Genomic DNA, 25,264 nt, shown 5'->3' with positions numbered 1-25,264 from the left:
CTGAAGACAGCTTATGTTGGAGAGGATGTGGAGCAAGGGGAACACTTATCCACTGTTGGTGGGAATACAAACTTGTACAGCCACTCTGGAAATCAGTATGGCCGTTTCTCAGAAAATTGGGAATAAGTCTTCCTCAAGACTCAGCTATGCCACTATTGAGCATATACCCAAGGAATGCTCAATCTTACCAAAAGGACACATGCTTAACTATGTTCATATCAGCATTATTCATTATATCAAGAACCTGGAAACACCCTAAATGCCCTTCAACTGAAGAATGGATAAAGAAAATGTGGCACATATACACAGATTACTACTCAGCAGTAAAAAACAATGATATCATGACATTTGTAGACAAATGGATAGAACTAGAAAATATCATCCTGACTGAGGTAATCCAGACTCAGAAGGACAAACATAGTATGTACTCACTCATAAGTGGATACTAGATGTGAGGGAAGGGATTGCCAGACTGCAACCCACAGCTCCAGAGAGACTAGCTAACAGGGAAAGACGCTAGGAGGGACACATGGATGGCCCAGTGAAGAAGTGGATGAAATCTACATGAGTGAACTGGGAGTGAGCGGGGAGGAGGGCGAGGAGTGGGGCATGAGAACATAGGGAAATGGGAGGGTTGAGCTGGAACAGGGACAGAGTGGGAGGGCAGGGAGGGAGATACCATGATAGATGAGGACATCATGGGAATAGGAAGAGGGAGGGTGCCTGGGAGACTTTCAGGAATCCACAAGGATGACCTCACCTTGGACTGCTGGCAGTGGTCCAGAAGGTGTCTGGACTGCTCTACTTTGGTGACCTGTCTAGTGAATACCTTCACTGTCATCATAGAGCCTTTGTCCAGTGACTGATGGAGGCAGATGCAGAGATCCACAGCCAGGCACCAGGCTGAGCTGCGGGAATCCAATAGGTGAGCGAGAGGAGGGATTCTGCAGGTGGGGGACGACGAGATCATGATGGGAAGACGCACAGAGATGACCAGCCACACTAGTGGAAGCCCATGAAATGTAGACTAGTGGCTGTGGAGCCCCCATGGGACTGGACTAGTCCCTCTGGATATGGAAGATGGTTGTTTGGCTCGAACTGTGTGGGGGCACCCAGGCAGGGGGATCAGGATCTGTCCCTGGTGCATGGGCAGCCTTCTGGGAACCCAGTGCCTGTGGTGCGACACCTTGCACAGCCTTGGTGCAATGGGGAGGGGCTTGGACCTGCCTAGGTTCAGTGTGCTGGGCTCTGCTGACTTCCGATGGGAGACCTTGATTTGAGGGATGTGGGGATGTGGGGTGGCTTGGGAGTAGGAGGAGAGAAGAGGAGGGTTCTGTGGGTGCCATGAAGAGTGAGTATAACATTTCTTAATGAAGAAAAATGAAAAAATACATCAATAAAAGAAATTAAGCAAAAGAGCTGCCCTTTCCCTATCTTGTTAGATTGCATTTTCTGAGCTCCTGTTTATTTCCATTCAGTATTAACAATTGTTAAAAATATAAAAAGATTGAAAATTATGTGTACCAAAATAGTTCCTTATCCCATAAAACCAAAAGTTCCATATGCCCCCCAAAACAAAATAAAGAGGTCATTTATATTATCATCACTTTGAAATATTAGTGCTTATTTAGGATTTAAAATATGGATTAGTTAGTAATCATCAAAACAATAAACATGCAAAATCTTCAGTGGAGTGGTAAGGAGTCTACAGCCTTCCAAATGGCATAACGCAGCTTTAATTCTCAAGGGAGGGAATGGGATTTTGCACTGTTTTCACAGATGGCATTTGCTAACAGATTATTCCCTAGCTCCTCAACTTTGGAATCACTGTGTGTGGTGAATACAATCGCAGGCTTTCTGAGCTGTGGCTGATACAAAGCATATCTATTTGTCATTCTGCAAGTAGAGCTGGCCCTGAGCATGAGGTTGGTATAAATACATCTTCATCTCGCTGCTTGCACACTAACCATCCCTTCTCAATCAATCCCAAGGCACAGTACAATTTGAACACATAATAGAAAGTTATTCCACTATAACAGCCTTAGCAGTTCAGTGAGTTGGACATAACAGGTGTGGTATTTCTTTAGAACTTAATATTTCATTCTTTCAGGGCTAATTGGGCAAAAGTTCATGGGGTTGCTGATAGAAGAAGAAATTAAAATAATTTAGCCTCTTCCCAAGGAAAATTAAGATGGTTACAGTTTAATTTTCCAGTGATCAAATTGAAATAAATTTGAATTAACAGGATAGAATATTTTTCAACCTTTCTGTAGTGTGAAACACTTCCCCCTAGTTTTAAAAAGAGGCTTGATTTTTCATTTTCAACTGCTTAGATTACATCAAATCTTTAAAATTATGCTGTTTAAATGATTTTAATTTATCATTAACTTTACAAATGTTTGTTGAATAGCAATTATGAATTTGTTTTGTACTGCCTAAAAATTTATTCATCACCCCTGTTTTTTTTATTCAGCAAGCATTTGTTGAGCATGTGTCTCCCCCTCTAGGCACTAATGATGAGGAAGAATACTGACATTCTATCCTCCTTTTATGATTACTTTATGTTAGAAGAAACAGTCTATAAACTTAATGAACATGTTGACATTATACAAACTGACAAGGCAAAGGGGCCGCTTCTTGAAGATCATTACCACTTTGAATAAGGTGGCTATTGCAGGCAATACTACCCATATGCTGTTTTGCAGGGCTATATGTCTTTAATTGGAGAGATAATGAAGACATCAGATAACACTCATTGGAGGAAAGCTGAAGGCAATTCAGCTACAGGCACATAGGGACTGACAGTTCCTACCCAAGGAAAATGAATTAGAAAGGGAGTAAGAATTTTGCCTGGAGGAGGTGGGAATGGGGGGTGGGCTGGGGAGAAGGTGGGGGGGGGCGGGAGGGGGGAGAACAAGGGACTCCATGGCTGATGTAGAACTGAATTGTATTGAAAAAAAAAAAAAAGAATCACGGGGATAGGGAGAAAGCAGGTGCTAGGGAAGTTTCCAGGAATCCACAAGGATGACCCCAGCTTAGACTACTAGCAATAGAGGAGAGGATACCTGAACTGGCTTGTCCCAGTTCAGGATCATTGAATACCCTGTCATCACAGAGCCTTTCTCCAATAACTAATGGAAGTAGATGCAGAGATCCACAGCCAAGCACTAGGCTGAGCTATGGGAGTCCAGTTAAAAAGAGAGAAGAGGGATTCTATGAGCAAGGGGCATCAAGATCATGATGGAGAAACCTACAGAGACAACCAAACCAAACTAGTGGGAACTCATGAACTTTAGACCAACACCTTTGGAGCCTCCACGGGACTGAAGTAGGCCCTCTGCATAAGCAAGAAAGTTGTGTAGCTTGATCTGCTTAAGGGGCCCCATGCAGTAGGATCAGGATTCATCCCTGGTGCATGGGCTGGCTTTTTGGAGCCCATTACCTATGGTGGGACACCTCGCACAACCTTGAGGCAGGGGGAGGGGCTTGGAATTACCTCTGCTGAATGTACCAGGCTCTGCTGACTCCCCATGGGAGGCCTTACTTTCTTGTAGGAGGGAGTAGGGGTGGGTTGCGGGGGCCTGGAGGAGGGAAGAAGGGGAATCTATGATTGGTATGTAAAATGAATAAAAAATTTCTTAATAAAAAAATCTCTACCAAGGTACTATAACGTTCAGTTAACAGGCACAGATTGGATATATGGGAAGAAAATGTTGCACAACCAACTCATAAGTTTTCCCTGTGAATAAACTGAGAGGGAACAGGTGACTGCCATATACAGGGGAAGCATATTCAACATGATCTTCAATGCATCTTCTGTATAAAACGATGAAAGTGCAATTTTGAGACATTCTGAATTTGACTTATCTGAGGGAACTTCAAATTGAGGTATCAAAAGTCACTCGTTCACATACATATGTCCTGGGGATACTTTGTGGCACGAGTAGGGGAAGAGAGGCTTTAAGAGTGCAAAGAAGCAGCCAGAGAAAAGGAGGTAGTGATAACTGAAGTAAACTAGCAACAAACCAACAAGAATAACTGTGATGAAGATGTCATTTTTTTGAGTTTTGAAGTAGTTAGAATTATTGAGTTTTTACAGCATCAACTCCATATTTCACATCATGGATGTGTTCCTATGTGGAAAGAACATTTGAAATTTCCCATTTTATAAGAAAAGGAGGTACTTGCAGTTAGATTTTTTTTTAGCTTAGCCACAGTTGTTAGCACTGTAAGGAGTAATTTAACTCTCACCATCAAATTGTGGAAAGTGCTACTATTATCTCTCTTTTTTATTTTCAAGATAAAAAAGTTACATAGTATGCAGAATCAGTTATTCAGAAGGCAGTATGGGCCCATATTCAAAATACTAAGGTCCTTTACTTATTGGAAATGATCAGAGAACAATGTGATTTTACCTTTCCAGGAAAGGATATGAATGTGGCATAAAAGACTCATCTTTGGAGTAATGTAGTAGTGACGTGGCATGTGGCGTTGAAAAGTTAACTGAGAAGCAAAAGTGAAGAGTACTCAGGAGCAAACAGGCAAAACCGGTGAATCAGGGCCACACCTCTATGTCGGTGGAAAGAATGGGTTTTATTTTTTGTTTTATTGGATTTGGTGTTTTTTTTTTTTCATTTTTGTTTAATAGGAAAGTATGAAAAAAAAAGAAAATTCCAAAAGAAACGGAAAATTTAATGAAGACAGGGAAGAAAAGTTCCAGAGCAAGTTTAGAGAAATGGTACTGATAGTGAAGGTCATCACACCAAACAAATGCATGAGCAAATAAACAATTAACACCAAACCAAAGTCCTCCTTTACTGACAGTAGCTCAGAAATAGATGTAATGACTGCTGGGAATTGTTCAGTGTATGTGAGCATTTTCTCTTGACATGTGTAACTCAAGTAAGTACACAGACATGGTGGCATGTTACTCACTGGACAGACTCTGCAGTGTGATTACTGCTAAGGATATATTCTGGAGTCAAAGCTGGTTCTCTCTATGATTGACAGTGGGATTCAGATGGTTAGGGTGATGCCAAAGTAGAATATTTGTTTAAACTCACTGCAAGATGAGACTGCATTACTTACTTTCCTTTTCAACTAAATGAAAAACCATGGGATGACCTACATTCAGTGAGTTCCTTTCAAATGTCTAACTCAGCAGAGTTCTTATTTGACCAGAAGAAGGTACTCAGGGCACAACAGTATCAAACCTTAATGCATTATCAGGATGGAGGCAATAAAAATATTGCTTTAGTACATAATTTTTAATCAGACACACATGACATGTAATGAAGTTAAATGTATAAATTATTATTTCATAAATATATTTTTATTTTCCATTATTTCCACAGTTCTCAATAACTTCTTTCGCAGCCTTTATGGCATCAGATGATATACTTATCCTATGACTAAATCCCAAATGTCCAAATCTAGGTATATAAGGTAATATTTTTGAAGATTTTTCTTTTACCTCCATTCTAATAAATTCCAGGCTTTCTTCAGATTTCATTTAAAAATTTAAGTGGTAATCTTGCCCAGAATTGGTAGCATTTGTCTTTGCTTAATTTAATGACAATGGCAAATGGCATTATTATTGTCTTCTAAAGACTCAGGGCACAGCTTTGTACGGTGACAAAGAGCCCATATTATGAGACTGGACTAACAAAAGTATCACATGTATTTTAAATGCAATATCTTTCCACTAATTGTGCCCCAGTAAGGATATGCACTTGCACTTCAAACACGGATGTCAGATGGAGTGTTGTTCTCTGTGGCTGATTAGAGTTTGTCTGTTAGCCCACATCTGAATGTGAAAACTTCAAGTGTTTTGAACTGAAGGCACTATAATTGATGCTCTTCTTCTTTAGTAAATATTTTGCTACAGTAAACTAGCAATAAGAATGCCTAATAGGAAAAAAATCTCTTCACAAAATTCACTGATTTAATTGCTTACTCACTACTGAAAGTACTAATTCTGGATAGATGAGTCATTCTTATGTACAGCAATTTCTTAACTATAATTAATATTATCTAATATAAAGTTGTGAGAATCATTATATTGATGATAAATAATTAAATAAGAAAGTTACGATAATTGGGAAAGACTTCCAAATGATGGGATTGTGTTTCCAAATCACTCATTACATTAATTGTATTGACATCAAATTAATATGAACTATTTAACATGGATTTTTCTTATTTTTTTTCTATTTTCCTAATTCCATTCCACAAGATGGAAAATTATTTTTAGCAACACCCAGAAGCAAGAGTTTTTAAAACTCAAAGCAATGTAATTTTTAAAATTTAATAAATAGAATTCTTGAGGGCAAAAATAAATTTAATAAAATATATACTCTTAGTGTCCTAATAATTACACTACCTATGCACTAAGTAATAAATCCATTCCAAAGAAACATATTGCTCTTGTCAAACTGCTCATTGTGGCTTTGATGTCTTAAGTGAGTAGCTGAATATAAATGGGATACCAAGATCTTTACATTTATATTTGGTCCTTCCTATTACAATCTTAGTTTCCTCTAAGCCACTTTCAGTGAAGTTCCTGGGCACTTTGCTCACATCCTACTGCAAACAAAATAACTGATTAAGAAAATGTCAGCTATATGCTCCAATCTGATTTGAGACAATGCTTAAATTAATTATTAAATCAGTATTAATCATCACAAAAATGTCAATCAAATTCTATGCTATAAATGCTTTTTAAAATACTGATTATCACTCAATCTTCCTCTGTACTGAAATTGTGCTTGCTTTATTTTCTCAATTACTACAGTACCCACCAACTAAAAGATGGGAAGAAAAGACCATTATAGAAACAGTCATACTATTTGTATTCAGTTTGCCTTCAGTTGACACTCAGACACAGTGTGTTTATCGTGATGTCAAACTTATCTCCCACTACTCTATAGCTCACTTGTCTAGTGAATGGTTTGTATTCACTGCTTTGCTACACTTCTGTAGATCCTAAACAATACCTTAACCTCTCTCATTATAGCTGTTGTGCCATTCTGCTTCTTATCTGTTACTCTATAGTTGAAGAAAAGTCTTATCACTTATCTCTTCAGAAACTCCATTCAGGTCCGCTTCCACTATACTTCATGCACCATGGAGTTTTCTATTTTTACAACAGCTTCAGATTAGTATTATGGAATTATTTTTTCTCCAGCATTCTCTCAAATATGCTATTTAAAAATGAGTGACACGTTTTGACCTAACGTTTCTTATAATCTCTACTACTATCAACTTAAATACCCCCTTTTTGAGTGAATTGCTTAATGTGCAAAAGAAATAGCAGTATTTAATAATAATAAACAACAAAAATATATTTCTATAATGATAACCATCTCAAAATATATAGTATTGCTGTGTCTAGTTAATTTATTTAAATATGTTGTCTCTGAAGAATTGCAAACCTTACTTCATATTCTAACACAGTTCTCTAAGATAAAATAGTTTCACAAAAAACTCAACCAACAAAATCAGAGAGAAGAACATACTTTAAGTCTAAGTGAATACGTGAATAGTGTTATAATTTATGTGTCAATTTTCTGAATAGAAAGATAATATTTAAATAATATATCATAAATAGAATATATAAAACAAAACAGAAAAGTATCAAGTGTGTATAGTAGATAAAAGAGAGAAGAGACAGAGACAGAGAGGCAGAGAGAGAAAGAGAGAGAAGTACAAGAAAGTGAATTATGAGGGGATGAACAAGCCATTTATAGTGAATACAGTATATAGAACTGGCCCACTATTTCAGAGAATAAAAATGAAATAAAAAGTTCAAACAAATAACTAAGCAGCAATTGATTCTAAGCATCAGCAATGCCATCATTATAAAATATAATTAATCTTTTTTTTGTTTGAGTTATTTTCTCTGTTAAAACTGTATATTCTGATAGTTCTTTTTAATCCAGGAAAACTTATTTCTACATTTATCAATGATGGATGGGAGATTTCACTTATAGATGGCTGGGTTATCTGATGGGAAATTGAAATAGCATCCTAAATTTTCACTACTTTACCCTGCTGAAGATCAATGCCACTCTAAATCAACCGTGTTATGACTTGATGTCTAAAAAATAAAGTCACCACTCTGAAAACATGCCATAAGTGACCCCATTCACTTTCTTTTCCTATAGTATTTCTTCACTCAATTTAGATAGATAAATTAAGTCAAATAAACACAATACTGGAGCAGTTGTTTACACTATGTACTGTCAGCATATGAGTTCAGACATATTCTTGAATCCACGATAATTATACAAAACTTTATTACTTTCGCTGAATTATTGTGCACTTTGTCAAGTGACTGTGGCTTTAATGAGTCACTATATTTCCTACTCCAAAATTGTTTTTGCTTGGTCTGTATATGCTTTGAAGTTTAAATTCATAAGGAGTACAGAGATTACTTTTATAACCCTGGCAGTGGTGGAATGGAGGGGAAAGCTATTGCTCCCTTGGAATACTTGTGTGTGGAACATTCACTTCTCCTTTCATAAGCTGAGATATTCCAGTAGCATGCAACAGTTTCCCATTTTCCTTCATTAATATGCTACTTATAGAATTTTGTATAAATTCTGGATTTTAAAAACTAGCTTCAGAACATGTATTTTAATCATTCTTCTTTGTTTTGGATCACATTAAAAAATTCTCTCTTGCCGGGCGGTGGTGGCGCACGCCTTTAATCCCAGCACTCGGGAGGCAGAGCCAGGTGGATCTCTGTGAGTTCGAGGCCAGCCTGGGCTACCACGTGAGTTCCAGGAAAGGCGCAAAGCTACACAGAGAAACCCTGTCTTGAAAAACCAAAAAAAAAAAAAAAATTCTCTCTTCATCTTTGTATGGTTTCAACAAAGTCTATTTCGATTGTTATTTTTGTTATTTTGTTTTGCTATTCCAGTGGCTGTCTTGCTTACCCTTAATGAACCCCTCAGGTCAAATGGCTTTTGAGTGGAAAAAAAAATTGTTGTTGTGATTTCTCAAGGTAGGATCTCACTATGAGCTCTGGCTGTCCTGGAACTCACTATGTAGAACTGACTGGCTTCAAACTCACAGAGATCCACATGCCTTTGCCTCTCAAGAACTGGGATTAAAAGTATGTGCTACTGTGCCTGGATTGAGTGAAATATTTTTAAGATATAATTCTTTTCTGTATCAAAATGAGTCCATTGCCCAATTTTCTGTTTCTCTCCCATGTTACTATCACTTCTAATGTCCTCAGAAGGGCTTCAGAATTATGCTTATATTCAGCTGCCTATCACGCTACCAGGAATTCTCCTCATGCTCCACGTTTTACACTGTCGTTGTCAGTAACTGTTTCAGAGCCTTTTTTGACACACTTCTGCATCATAATTAATGAAAACTCAAACATCTTTAGTGGCCATGCATTACCATATTTTCTGTGATTGCATCTCTGTTGTTTTCCAGACCCACATGAGAGCTCCATAAATCAACCATGTTCAAATCATATCAACTGGATTTGAAATTTAAGAAAAAATTACTTTTTTCCCCTGTAGGTTTTCTTTATTGCATCCTCCAAGGGGAAGTAAAACCTGCCATTCCTTCATTTCTACCTATTCAATTCTATACCTAGAGAAAACATTATGCTTTTCTGAAAGCCTATATATCTTGCTCCTCCCACCCTGCTCCGTCAGCTTGAACTTGCTCTTTAGGAGGATTTGGCTAAAGGGCAATCTTCTTTAAGTACACTATAAACGTCACATAATTCATTCTGCCTTGGTACTTTATTGGTCTTAGGAATAGCCCACTAATTTATTTGTCATCTGCTTCCACTATGTCAGACTTTAAGTGTTGAGTGTGTGATTCCTCAAATCATACGTAATGTGCTTACTTTTTTATTTTTGAAATTATAATATAAATGCAACATTTCTACCTTCCTCTTTGGCCCTCTAAACTCTCTCATATAACCCTCCATATTCTCCTCTCACAACTTTTTTTTCACTAATTCTTACTTGAATACACACACACACACACACACACACACACACAACTTGTTCAGTACACATAATGTTGTTTGTATGACATGTTTTCAGTGCCTCTTTTCTCACCAATTCTTATTGTATACACATATATTTATATATACTATATATATTCATATTAAATATATATAGTACTAAATAGAACTTGTTCAGTCCATATATTATTACTTGTATTAGGTTTTCATGGCTGATAATTTAGCATTGGACAACCAATTGGTGTGCTCCTCTTTAGGGACAAGCACCTCTCCCGTTCCCAGCTTTCCTCAGTTGCTTATAATATTTTGTGTAGGGTGATTGTTAATTCTATATACCAACTTGAGGAACCATGGGGAACCCTGATATTTGGCCAAATATCAGGGAATTTTTCTAGAAATGATTTTCCATGTACTCATCCTAATGAGTAAAGTGGTACACTTCCTATAGAGCAGTTCTTCAACTGTCCTGAAAAAAATAGTATTTGAGTGATAGGGAGCCCTTGCCCAGCTGCTGGAGCAGCTCACTTTCTTTAGGTCTCCATCTGAAAAATCAACACTTTCTTGCTTCTGAGCTGGACAGCTTTTAAACTGAAACATTGAACATGAGCCATACACAATTTCCAGCTTACAAATGCAAGTCTTTGGACTTTTCAGCTTCTTCGGTCACCTCTGCATTCCCTATAATGAATCTCTGCCTCCATCACAGCCATTAAATCCTATCTAAAACAGATCTTGATTTGTCAGGATGGAATATAGAGGACAGGATTCAAAGGTTTAGGCAATATGGAAATACAAGAGTGTATTTATCATTTTAAATCTTCTCATCCATATTTGGAGAAGCCAGAAGGCAGTTTTTCATCAGTACTCTTGGAAGTGAGTTTGTGACTACAGTTCTGGAATCTTTGAAGAGCTCTGATTGCTTTTTTCTTTTAATGTAACCTTGACCTTATTGTATTCAACTCCAGTCACTCCATTGAGAAACCTAAAAATCTGTAGGATTAATTTCTCAGGATGTGGAATCAAGCTGGATGCTCAGGTCCCAAAAGTAAGGCAGGGAGCCATAGTAAACAGATGAATGAAATTAGTAAGCAGCTATGGCATTGAGCAACATCCTGTTCTGAGAAGCAAAATAGCATGCAGTTTATGTTGAATTTATACTTGATTTGTATCAAGAGTATAGTTTTAGGTCACGTGAATAAATCTAATCTGAAAGGAACGCCAATCAATTTTCACACCTCAAGATATTTTTTAGGCCCCAAAAATCGTCAATGAAGGGGAGATCAAATCTCCTCTTGGAAGTACCTCAGTAGATTATAAAAAGTTTATAGTATTTGTGACAGATAATCATAGTTGTCAACTTGGCTACAACTGGAATAACTAAAACTCAAGCAGATGGAACTATCTCAGATGGGAAGATAAACCCTAACTCTTGGCCTCAGCTTCTGGTTGTTATATAAAATAACATGGAAGAAGGAAGGCTTTGTTTTTGCCTGCTTGCCTTCATTCTTGCTGGTAAGTTCACCTATCCTGTTTGTTGCTGAAGCATTTCTTTATCAGTATTAGAACATTCTTCTTAGTTACTCCAACACATTTCACTGAACAATTATTGGATTCTTGGCCTTTCTACCAGGAGACAACAATTATTGGACTAGCAGGACCACAGCTTTGTAAAAAGGATGTATAATACATATTTTGCTTTTATTGGGGAAGGACATCAATAAACCTGTACAATCTTATCCCACTGATACATCAACTTTTCAACCTTGTGTCCTAATTTACTTTATGAGGATCCCATTATCCTTCCCTTCTATAAGCCATCACTTTGGACTATTATATTGATGACATTATGTTGATTGTGTTTGAAGAGCAAGAGGAATTATTCATAAGGCATTTGCATGTCAGAGTGTAAGGAATAAATTCATCAAAACTTTGTAAGCCTTCCATAACACTGAAAAAGTTAAGGGTTCAATGGTGTGAGGCATGCTGAGATATTCCTTTTAAAGTGAGGGATAAATAGGTCATTCCATTATATATTTCTCATTCATGTATGTTACTCCATCACATTATTGAGTGTAATAAAAAGATGCTGGAAGAGATGTTAGTAGGTAAAATATTTATTATGTAATCATAAGGACCCGAGTTTGATCCCCAGAACCCACGTAGAAAAACTGCAACCTGGAAGCACACACTTATAATTTCAGTACTGGCAAAGAAGCAGAGACCTGAGGATTTATGCATCATTTCTCACACAAGCATCTACCCACATGAGTGTATACACAGACGCACAAAGATGTTTGTGTTAAGAGGCAAAGGGAGAGAGACCATCCAAATTAACAAAATCAGAAATGAAAAGGGAGACACAACAACTAACACTGAGGAAATACAGAAAATCATCAGGTCATACTTCAAAAACCTCTACTCCACAAAACTGGAAAACCTAAAAGAAATGGATAATTTTCTGGATAGGTACCAATACCTAAACTAAGTTAAATCAAGACCAGATAAACTATTTAAATAGTCCAATAACCCCTAAGGAAATAGAACCAGTCATTAAAGTCTCCAAACCAAAAAAGTCCAGGACCAGATGATTTCAGCTCAGAATTCTACCAGATCTTCAAAGAAGAGTTAATACCAATATTCTTTAAATTGTTCCACACAATAGAAACAGAAGGAACATTACCAAACTCCTTCTATGAGGCTACAATTACCTTGATTCCTAAGCCAAACAAGGATACAACAAAGAAAGAGAACTACAGACCGATCTCCCTCATGAACATTGATGCAAAAATACTCAATAAAATACTGGCAAACACCAGGTGGATCTCTGGGAGTCCAATTAGCGAGAATGAGGAGGGTTTATATGAGAGGGAATTGTTGAGACCAAGGTCGGATAAAGCACAGAGACAAATAGCCAAACGAACGGAAACACATGAAATATGAACCAATGGCTAAGGGGTCACCAACTGGATCAGGCCCTCTGAGTGGGTGAGACAGTTGATTGGCCTGATCTGTTTGGGAGGCATCCAGGCAGTGGCACCGGGTCCTGTGCTCATTGCATGAGTCGGCTGTTTGAAACCTGGGGCCTATGCAGGGTCCCTTGGCTTGGCCTGGGAGGAGGGGACTGGACCTACCTGGACTGAGTCCACCAGGTTGATCTCAGTCTGTGGGGAAGGCTTTGCCCTGGAGGAGATTGGAATGGGGGGCGGGCTGGGGGGAAGGTGAGGAGGGCGGGAGGGGGGAGAACAAGGGAATCTGTGCCTGTATGTAGAACTTAATTGTATTGCAAAATAAAAATTAAAAAAAAAATACTGGCAAACAGACTCCAAGAACACATCAAAACAATTATCTCACCATGATCAAGTAGGCTTTATCCCAGGGATGCAAGGGTGGTTCAACATACGAAAGTCCGTCAATGTAATACACCATATAAACAAACTCAAAGAAAAAAAACCACATGATCATCTCACTAGATGCAGAAAAGACATTTGACAAAATCCAACACCCCTTCATGATAAAGGTCTTGGAGCGATCAGGAATACAGGGAATATACCTAAACATAATAAAGGCAATTTACAGCAAGCCAACAGCCAACATCAAATTAAATGGAGAGAAACTCAAAGCAATTCCACTAAAATCAGGAACGAGGCAAGGCTGTCTGCTCTCCCCATACTTATTCAATATAGTACTTGAAGTTCTAGCCAGAGCAATAAGACAACATAAGGAGATTAAGGGAATACAAATTGGAAAGGAAGAAGTCAAGCTTTCCCTATTTGCAGATGACATGATAGTATACTTGAGTGACCCCAAAGATTCAACCAAGGAACTGACACAGCTTATAAACACCTTCAGCAACATAGCAGGATACAAGATCAACTCAAAAAAATCAGTAGCCCTCCCATATTGTCTCTGAAGGCGTATATGAGTCACATGAAGAAGTTGCCCCAATTTCCATGGTCCCAATTTTTACTGCTTTTCCTCAGCCTAAATCTATAGCTTTTTGAGGAAATCCTTACAGTTAAAAACAAGAAAGAAAAAAAAATGTGCCTGATATATAGATTGTGACTGAATATCAGAATACCATTCAGACACCATCCAAGAGTTGACAAATTCAACAATATAGTCTTTTTAGGCATGTCTCTGAGAATCAGTGCTGGTGGAAGAGCTTTTCTAGTGGGCAGAACTCCAGGAGGCAACATGTTATTCTACCATTTCCTTGTCTGTAACCACTGATTTGGCCAGAAAGAACCTGTAAGGACTATAATTGCAAACCTGGTACCAAAGAAATTTAGGGAAGAAGTCTGTGGATAGGCCTTTGTAAGTGGCAAAATTGATGATTAAAGGTTATGAATGGTTCCATGACACAGAGTCTCATTCACCCAGGATAACCTGGTTAGTGCTATTGCTAAGTGTACCTATTTCCCAAAAGCAGAGGCCCATATAAAATGCCTCCGATGGCCTTATTCCCCAAAGCACTCAAACCACCATGGGGTAGTAGCCAAACAGCTTTGTACTGCTTCCATCATGGAAAAGGCAGCAGTTTGTTCCCATTGAAATAGGTATTCTGAAAATGGGTTTGCTTTTATGCATATAGCAATTTGTTATTATGCATTTCTAGCATGATTTGCTACGTTTATTGTAATCAATCAATAATTGCTTGTAACAATTATCAGCTAATCAGGGTCAGCAGTGAGATTTTGTTTTGTTTTTAATTACCTTCTTCACCAAAACAAAGCAGTTTGCTAACAGAACTGTGGAATAGCTTGTACTAGACCAGCTAATTGTTGATAATTTCCAGGGGGGGGGGTAAAGTTCTCCAGAAACCCATGCTCAGGAATCCAAGAGGAATTAACATAAAATCACTCACTACCAACCTTGAAAATACACAATTAAATTTTACTTGTTCTTCTTGTAGAATGTGCTGACATCATAGAGTTTTCACTCTAAAGGGAGGATTGTTTACATCATGACATATAATGAGTTGGGATGGCAAGGTAGAAGAGGGGATATTGTCAGTGACAAAAAACAACAAAAAAATATATGGAAACCTACTACTGTAGAAGCTTCATTATTTATGCACATCTATATGGAAATACACACACATATGTATGTACGTATGTATATGGAGTTAAAATGAAGTTTCTCTGTAATGGGAGGATAATACCCCAGCTACACATCACATAGTACCCCAGTACCAGGAATGAGTTACTTCAGACATGAACCACTTAATATTAGTTTTTGGAGGGTTTTACAAAATTCTTCCCATAGTACCATTGATAAAGAAAAATTTGTACTATGTCTTAGGAATATTAGAAGGGAAATTGTAGAAATAAGATAATAAATGTTTGCATGTTTACCACTGCATTTACTGTAAAGGCATATAAAAATTATCAATGAGATGAAAAGTAAACTTACCATGTATGAATATTCTGATCTTCTAAAACTACATTTTTTGTCTTTATGTTTCACTAATAGTAATTGGAAGACTTACTTTTTAATGAGAATACATTCTTAAAACAACTTTAAGTTATTCCATTCATCTTTTATAGTACTCTCATCAATCTATTTCTTTGTTTGATTTTGATCTAAATGTTTGTTGAAGAAGCCTAATTTTTGTTCTCTCTACTGTACTTCCCTAGTCTTTATTTTATCCACAATGTCCCTATTGGATATATAAAAGATTACATTGCTATATAAATTGTATCAGTATATTTTGGACATTTTGCCAAATATATGAATCTAATCAAATTACTAGGTTTATCCCATGGGCTTCTTAAATCTCTCTTCAAAATAAATTATAGTATTTAGGGAAATTAGAAACATTTCTAACTTCAATAAGAGGGTATCGTATCCAGAACTGGAAACCAGCCAACTACCCAGGGCTAATGTTATGAATCTTGGAGGAAGACCGGCAATTGCCACTTTACTAAACTGACATAATTTCTAAATATTTAGCTTTATTGCCACAAATAAGAGTAGCCCTCACCCCTCAACAAAGACATTTCTCTTTCAGCAGCTGGAAACTGCCAAAGAAATCCATTCATGCATAAAATACTGATTGTGGAGTGTCCATCCCAAAATAACTATTTACAGCACAACTCCTGAATTTAAGGCTCAGGATTCATGGAGGAAGAGGGTGAGGACAGATTATAAGAGTCAGTAGAACAGGATGACAGCTGGAATATTGTGTCTTTCAGAAATGTCAGGGAAGTTACACCCATGAGGTCTCAAAAACATGCCTGCCTACACAAGACCAAGGACAATACAAATAGATACATTAGCCTAGAAGAAGAAAGCAACCTTAGACAAAAACAAACAAAAAAAGAAAAACAACAAGAAAAAGTATAGACAATTAAGAAATGCTGAGAATGGGAGAAAATAATCTTCTCCTGGTAAGAGTTCCTGAATGGGGTATCTGATACCACAAGGGCAGCCCTGAAATCATGTACATACAAGTAACAGTATATTTACTGAACAGATGGTATTTATAAATAAGTATGTGTGCATGTGTAGATGTGTAGATGTGTAGATGTGTGTGTGTGTGTGTGTGTGTGTGTGTGTGTGTGTGTTTGTCTGTGTTTAAAATAATGAAAGGGAAGAGGCCATAGGCCATAAATTTGAGAGAGAGAGGTGTGGGATGGGAGTGGAAGCATGCATAGGAGAGGTTGGTGGGAAGAAAGGGACAGTGGAAGCAAGGTGGAACTAACATCAATTTATTTTTATTTCAAATAAGAAAAAGTTTAAATTACTGAAATGCAAATTTCTATAAATGAGCATGCACATATAGGAAGCTAAAGTAGGTGACAGGTGGCCATTTCCCACCTCCATTGATAATTGATAATATACCAAGGTAAGAAAGAAACCAGGTGACCTACTCTACTGCCACCTGGGTTACCTGTTGTATGAACACATTGGGTTTTTGCTGGAGGGACTAAAGACCTACTTTCTGCTCCACTCCTATAATGATGTTCTGGCTGAAAATTGTGTGTTATAATTAGAACTCAGCATGGATGACACCCTACTCCTGGAGGATGTCAGTGAAATTGTGAAAACTTCAAGACATAAAAGTAAATAGATATCTCAGTCCAATTTGACATCACAGTTTCAGGGATCCTAAAGTATTTTCTTAGATGTAGTAGCAATCATCAGAGTGGTAAATCATAGCATGAGGACAGCCTTGATAGGATAGAACATACTTAGCATCACTGAGCCTCCTGTTTGCCCATAACCTTAGCAGGACTTAGGAACTGCGATACTAAGATACCAATGAGTAAAATTCTGCCTTCTACCTTTGCTAAAAACTCTTGACTTTGATGAGAAAGTTGCATATTAATTTCTGATAATATATACAGTCTGAGAAATATATATTTCTTATATGAATATATTTACATTTAATAGTATAAATATCTCTATTTGAATTATATATATTATATAAATTTATTTATTTTTCTTTTTTATGTAAGAAAAATGCACCAAACTTAGCTTTGAAAAACTTTATTGAGAGTTCCATTATTGAGAGAACTCATTGAGAGAATTTATCCTAAAGGCAGAATCTAAACTTGTTGGTGCATTTTTATCTGCCTGTTGTTCTTCATAAAGATTATAATCAAAGGAACATTAAACATTAAACATAAAACTCTCATTAGGTGGCTGCTACATAAACAGTATACAGTACATTTCTAGAGTTCACTATCCAGTGGTAAATATTTATTAATTATTGCTGAAATGTAGTTCAGCATAGAAAATATAGAGATACAATTTAAAATGATGTCTGTGTTTCAGTTTATTAATTTGAAGCCTACTAGCTCTTGTTAAAAGCAAAATACATATTTATTCAAGCTCTCTATCCTGTATGACTTTATTGACAAGAATTGAATAAATTTTTCCAAAATCTGTAAGACTTACTTCTTTCTACTATGGTGTTACTTAGGTTAGTCAACTAATACTTAAGTTGGCATTGAAATTACAATGAACTTAAAATAATATTATCATTTTTCATTTATGTTACTGAATGTTAGTGTTATTTTTGAATATTTTTCATTTCTAGAAAAATAAAGCTCCCTTTCTTCTTCATTCCTTTAATTACCATCTTTCTAATTAATTGCCTGTAAATCTATGTTGAGTTAATTTATATAGAAAATTTACATGATCATCTCAACAAATGCAAAAAGATCTTTAGTAGATCCCAACATCCCTTCATGATGAAGTCTACGAAAACAGGAATACAAAGAATATATCTCAACAAAATAAAGGCTATGTAGGACAAACTTGTAGTCTACATTGCACGGAATGAGGGGAAACTGAAAGCATTATCTCTGAAATCAGAAGGAGAGTGAAAACCTTCTCTGCTCTTCCTCAGTTGATGCCCTGAAATTTTAACTAGAGTAATATGACAATATAAAGTAATAAAATGGATATAATTAGGAAATAGTAAAATTTCCTTCATCTATTAGCAGATATGATCTGTTTTGTTATTGTTGTTTTTTGTTTGTTTGTTTCTCGAGATAAGGTTTCTCTATGTAATTTTGGTGCCTGTCCTGGATCTCACTCTGTAGATCAGGCCGGCCTCAAACTTACAGAGATCCACTTGGCACTGCCTCCTGAGTGCTGGGATTAAAGGCATGCACCATCACTGCCCAGCCACAGATATGATCTTTTTAAGCATAAATACTTCATTAGAAAACTCTTACATCTTATAAACACTTTCTGCAAAGAAGCAGTCTACTATATGAATTTATGAAAGTCAGTACTTTGCTACAAACCAATAACAAATCTACATAGAAAGAAATCAAAGAAAAAACCCTATTCACAAATGCTTAAAATAAAAAAGATGCAGAGAATAAGCTTACCCAAGAGAGTAAAAAGACCTCTACATTCAAAACTTAAATGTATTCAACAAAATAGTTGAAGACATTAGAGGATGGAATGATCTCCCATGCTGTGAGATTGGCAGAATTAATATGGAAAGAATGGCTCTATTCCCTTGAAATCTTCTATTATATTCTTCTAAAAAAATAGAAACATATTCTAAATTTTATATTGAAGCACTAAAGGCATAATACTATCAAAGCAATCCTAAACAGAAAGAACAATAATCAAAAGTATATAAATGCCTTTTCTCTAACTATACTACAGTGCTATAGTAATGAAAACAGCATGGTACTGCAAACAAAAATTTGTAAAGACTCCTAATACAGAGTAGAGGTCTCAGAAATAAACTCATATATCTATATCCAACTAGTATAGGGCAAAATGTCAAAAATAATATACTTGGAAAATGTCCGTTGAACAAATTATACTGGGGAAAAAAGATATCCACATGCAGAATAATGAAACTAAATCTTTATCCTTACCCTACACAAAGATCAAACCAAAATGGATCAAAGGTCATAATGTAAGACCATTGGAAATCATTGGAGGAAAACATAGGTAAAATATTTAAAAGTATGTGCACAGACCAAGACTTACTAAGAAGGAATTCAACAGAGGAAATAATCACAAGAATCAACAAATCACATGATGTTAAAAAAGCTTCTACATAGCAAAAGAAGCAATCATCATAAAGAGGATGTAAGGTACAGAATGAGAGAAAATATTTACCCAACAAATATCCAACAGGGATTAATATCTAGAATTTAAAAAAGTTTCAAAAATCAAACAACAAATCATTTAATTAATAATGATTTGTATAATCTATTATCAGAAGAAAAAGAATGCAATTGTCTTATACATATTTTTTACAGTGTCCTGTATCCTTAGTTATCAGTGAAATGTAAACTAAAATTGCTTTGAAACTCTGTTACCTCAGTTAAATTGGCTATCATAAAAATACGGAGGTTAAGATGGGTGTGCTTTACTCCCAGCACTCAGGAGGAAGAAGGAGACAGATTGCTGCTAGTTTAAGGCCTCCTAGGTCTGTCAGTGAATTCCAGCCAAGGAAGGGATACACAGTGATTAATGAGACACTGTCTTAAAAATAAAAAAGATGAAAGAAAATGAACAATTAAATAGAGTGCTGATGAAATGGCTTTGTGGTCAAACTCTTGACTAGCATATGTGAAGCCCTGGGTTTGCTTTTCAATACCTATCACTATCCCATATCTCAGATAAAAGGGTGGTAAACGCTGGAGAGGTTATGGGGAAAGAAGAACCTTATACTGCTAGAGGGAACACAAACTCTCGCAGCCACTATGGAATCAGGATGGTGGTTCATTAAAAATTAAAAATATGACTATCACAGCCACTTTCAAGTATATATCTTAAAGATTCTAAGTCAACATATCACAGACATACTTGTATATTCATATTCCTTCTTGTACTGTTCACAAAAGTCAAGATACATAACAAACATTCTATATGCAGATGAATGGATAAATAAATGTATTTTCTCATAACCATAAATCTAAGGAAATATTTTGTTAATGAATATGTACACATCTAAATAAAATTTGATGATTATTAGATAAGCTGCAAATTCCAGAAGGAACCTACAATACAATAGATTCATTGTGTCTCTAGTTTGTGATTTTGTTTTTGTGAACCATCAACTTTCAAATGCAGGTAGGAGTTTCACTCATAATGAATCATATACTTTTGTTTTGAATCAGCTTTACATCTGAGATATTTTTTGTAGTACAGGAGAGATAGGCAGGCACAGCATTATGGAATGGAAAGAAATATGTACTTAAAGAAGAAGGTCTGCTAAATAATTTTATATGGCAATTTATGTAGGGCTTGATTTCCTTGAATTTTAATGAATTCTGTACATAGTTTGAGGAATGTGAAATGACAAGGATTCAAGCATAATCATAAAAAAAGTGAAGAATATAATATGATATCACCAAGAATAAATGACGGGAGCCTGACCAATACCATTATCATCACAAGGCACAATAGAAAAAAAAGTAAAGGGAGTTATACAGTAATGTAGTTGGGATATATATATATATATGTGACTAAGCAAACTTCATTTCTTCAGTGTTTTCACTGTCTATTTAAAATTTATATTATATGAACAGTAATGCCTCTGCTATAAGAACTTTCAAGGAGGTCTCAGGATTACTCTAATCAGTCTTGGTGAGTAGGCATTGCTACTTCTTCACAGGCTCAACCATTGGGTAATGCATTCTTCCCACATGCCAATGAGAAATATACTGAGAAAGAAATCACGTAAACAGTTTCATTTGGAGTTTTCTAAAACTGTATCTTGAAATAAACAAAACCAAGGAAATGAAAGACCTCTAAAATAATAACTTGATAACACTAAAGAATGAAATTAAAGCAGACAACAGAAGATGTAAAGAACTCTGATACTCATAGCTTAGAAGAATTATGGATATGTAGCCATGGTGGAAATGGCTACATTATCCAAAAGTATTCTACAGGTTCGGTAAAACCTCATGCAAATTCCAATGTCATTCTAATAGGAAAAACAGTCCTAAATTTTACATAGAAGTAAAAAAAGATCCTGAATTACCAAAGCAATCACGAGTAGAAAAAATTAATACTTATGATATTACTCTAGTCCCTTAAAATATACTATGGAGCTATAGTAATAAAGCCTGAATTTTACTGGCACAAAATAAACACATAGATCAGCAACTCAGAGCAGAGGACTCAGATGTAAGCCTAGGTAACTACAAATCATCAAATCTGTGACAAAGATACCAAAGAATATATACTGGAGAAAAGACAGCCTTTTCAGTTCTGAGAAAATGGAATATACAAACACAGAAGAGTGAAACAGGATCCTTATATTTTACTTGTACAAAAATAAGCTGAAAGCAGATATAAGATGGTAAGACCTGAAACCCAAAAGCTTCTAGGGGAAAGTTAGGAAAGCCACTTCCACAGTAGACACATGCAAGAACATTCTGAAAAGGGCTCCAGCAAGACAAAAAGTGAAGCCAAAAATGGACAAATCTAATTTGTGCACAGCAAAGGAAATAGAGTGAAGAGACAGAATAGGAGGAAAACAGGTGGGGAGGATGGCTCAGTGGTTAACTGTGTACAGTGCTCTTTCAGAAGACTCAAATTTGGTTCCTAAACCCAAGTTGCTTAGCTCCCAGCTACCTGGACCTCCACATTGGTGAAATCTGACACCGTTTCTGCAATCTGTGGATGCCTGCGCACGTGTGTAAAGCTACAGGCATGCAGTGACAGACTTACAAACACATAATTAAAAAAAAAAACATTATTTTTAAAAAGGAATAGGGAAAACTTTTCTATTTATACAACAGAAAGAGGATTGATGTCTAGAACTTATGAAGAACTCAGGAAACCAAACCCAAGAAGTAATAATAATAATAATAAACCCTAAATCAAAAACTGGGCAGAAATAATGAACAGAACTATTAGAAGATGAAACACAAATCACCAATAAACTCATAAAAAGTGTTCATTTCATTAGCCATAAAAGAAATACAAAATAAAATTATATGGGGATTGCACAGTGCATTAAGTCGGCATATCATAGATATACTTATATATGAATGTCATCTACAGCATGATTCACAAATACAACCAAACATGACCGGAGGACTGGACAAAGAAAATGTTTTACATATGCAAAATGGATTTATTCTTTTTGCTGTGAAGAATGAAGTTATGCCTTTGCAAGAAAATGAATGTAACCGGAGACAATCCTATTAAGCAAATTAAGCTAGTCTCAAGAAGACAAATAGTACATATTTTCTCTCATATGTAGTTCTCAGATTTTATGTAGTCACATAAAATAATTTAAAAGTATATGACATGAAAGGAGACGTGAAATTCTAGAGGAACAAAGGGGACTAACAGAAAGGGAGAGAAACGAGAGAGGCATGGGGAGTGCGATGGCTGGAGGAATTGCTCAAAGTACAATGCACCGTTGATGAAAATATCCCCACGCAGCACACATAGTACCAGGAGTCCTGAGTACATGCTATGAAAAGAAGTAAAATGTACCCAGACCAAGATAATAATTACATTGATCCCAGTTGGTTCTTTATGTAGGTAAGGTTTCTCATTCTCTGCCTTTCAGAGACAGAAATCTGCCTTTGAGGTGTCTTTTTTAGTCGGCTGAGTCCTACACTTCCTTGAGCATTAGGAGCTGTGCGATTATCAGCTTTGGCTAAGGGAAGGATGCTAGAGAGGAAAGGTAAACTGGCAGGTGGTGAAAGCTCACTGCTTCTCTGATGATGTTTTCATAAATTCTTTTTTAAAATTATGTAGTGCATTCCTTGCTAATTCCATACGTGTGTGTAATACATTTTCACCACTATCTCTTGTTTTCCTCTTAGCCTCACCAACCTAAACTCACTGATGAACAAGGGCCACCTTTCTGGACATGGGTATCTAGTTGTTCCCTAGAGTACAGATAACTAACCAGTCGCTGTACGACTTCCTCTCTGTCACCAGGTACCAACTGCAAATAGCTTTCCTCAGAGAAGCCAGGCACCTGGAGTCCTTCCTCCACCCACCATTGAATGCTTATGGGCTCAGTTTTATTCAGTTTCTGTGCAGTCAACTATAGCTACCGTGAGGTCATGAGTCCAGTGCTATGTTATGCTGAGATGATAGTGTTCTTGGCTCTCCTCTCAATCACTTTGCTCTTACATTCTTTCAAACACCTCCTCCACAATGTTCCTTGAGACATTGAAGGGGTGAAACGGATGCTTCACTTAGAGCTGAGCATTTAATAATCATTAATTTTCAGCAGTTTGAACAGTTATAAGTCTCAGGCATCAGTCCTTGATGCTGCAGAAAGGAATCTCTTCAATCAATGCTGAGGGCAGCACTGGTCTGTGGTATAAACGTAAATATTTAGGAAGAAGTTTGACAACATACATGTTTAGCAGATCAAAAGCAGTAGTTTCTTCGTTAGGACCTATGCCTTCAGCCATGGGTCTGTGGCAAGGTCTATATCACCATGTGTGAACTATGTTCTGCAGAATAGGGTTAGGATTTCATCAAAATGAAATTGGTAAAAGTAGTAGACAGGAAAAATAGTTGTGAGTTCTTCAATGGTTTCCATTGATGTTGATCATAGGAGAGTCTCAAGCTTTTGCCTGTTGTTTAGATAAGGTGTTTTGTTCCTCTGCTTGGCTATACTTTCTCAGTGATCTTTAGAGGTGGGCAACTCCATTCATCCAACAGAGTTCTCCTATGCTCTCACTAGTAACTCAACAGGACTCAGGCTTGTTCCTTTAAAAATATCTATGTTTTCTTTGCCACTTAGAGGAGAAGAAATCTTCTCATTATTTAACATCTCCACTGAAATGAGTTGTCAACCTATCATTGGTTTCTGGCTTTATGGATAAAAGCAGAATGTTTCACAGTTTAAGTACTATACATCAAACTCACCAAGTCATTTTCTTGAAGTGTGATTACTGCGTATTTACAGTGAAAAACCATTGCCCTGTGTCTCAGATTTCCTAAGGAAGACATTATAAGACTTGTAGGATTTATTTTTGAAGAGATTTCCTCCGAATTTCCCTCTTGATCAGAAGTGATGGAAATCCGATAAGACTGTCATGATTCTTAAAAATAATGTTGGATTGGATCTCTTTCTATCAAGGGACAATGATCACATACTGGTTGAAAACCCTTTATAGGGTATAGAGTTGGTAGGTACAGTTTGAACTGCCTGAGTACTTCCAAGGGAAAGTGTCTAGCACTATGGTGTGTAACATCTCATTTTGCATTAAAATGTGTACCTCAAGGAACAACTGTGAACAAATATAGATTGGGAATACTTTGACCTACATGTGATTCTTGAAATTTTATTTTCATAGCAAAAAATATAAAAATATAATAAAATAATGTCATAGAATCATAATAAGTAACATCTTAGGGGTGATATTAGAATACAACAACAATAAAAAGAGTCAAAGAAAGGGAAGGAGAGGCTGTCTAAAATAAGATTATGTGTACCTAAATTTGTTAAAATACCAAGTTCCAGGAGTATCATGAGATCAAGTGATGCTAATGTCAATATAAGATTTGAAAAAAGACTAATTAGGAACAGGAATTGGTAAGCACTTGAGAAGAAGAATTTTCTTACAGAAATTGGGTAGAATCTAGATGACCTTTGGTGAAAACTGAACATTTCATTACTTAAGATCCTCATAGGAAAAAAATGTCATGCAAAACTTAGTATAACCAAAGGAAAATGTAGTAAATGGACAACTTACAAAAATGAGAGCAGGAAATAGCAAAACCCCAAAGGATGGGATAATGGCCAAAGACCTAGAACCATGTGTTTATCATTCACAAGACTGAGGTCACAAG

General features: G+C 36.4%; 1 protein-coding gene across 1 annotated transcript in view; it reads right to left on the bottom strand.

Moving 5' to 3' along the window:
- Ndst4 (N-deacetylase and N-sulfotransferase 4) overlaps nt 1–25,264 on the bottom strand; it is a 284,281-nt gene that overhangs the window by 213,088 nt on the left and 45,929 nt on the right. The window lies entirely within an intron of this gene.

Source organism: Peromyscus eremicus, chromosome 6 (assembly GCF_949786415.1).
Source record: "Peromyscus eremicus chromosome 6, PerEre_H2_v1, whole genome shotgun sequence".
Lineage (NCBI taxonomy): Eukaryota > Metazoa > Chordata > Mammalia > Rodentia > Cricetidae > Peromyscus > Peromyscus eremicus.
This window is presented reverse-complemented; position numbering and strand designations above follow the sequence as displayed.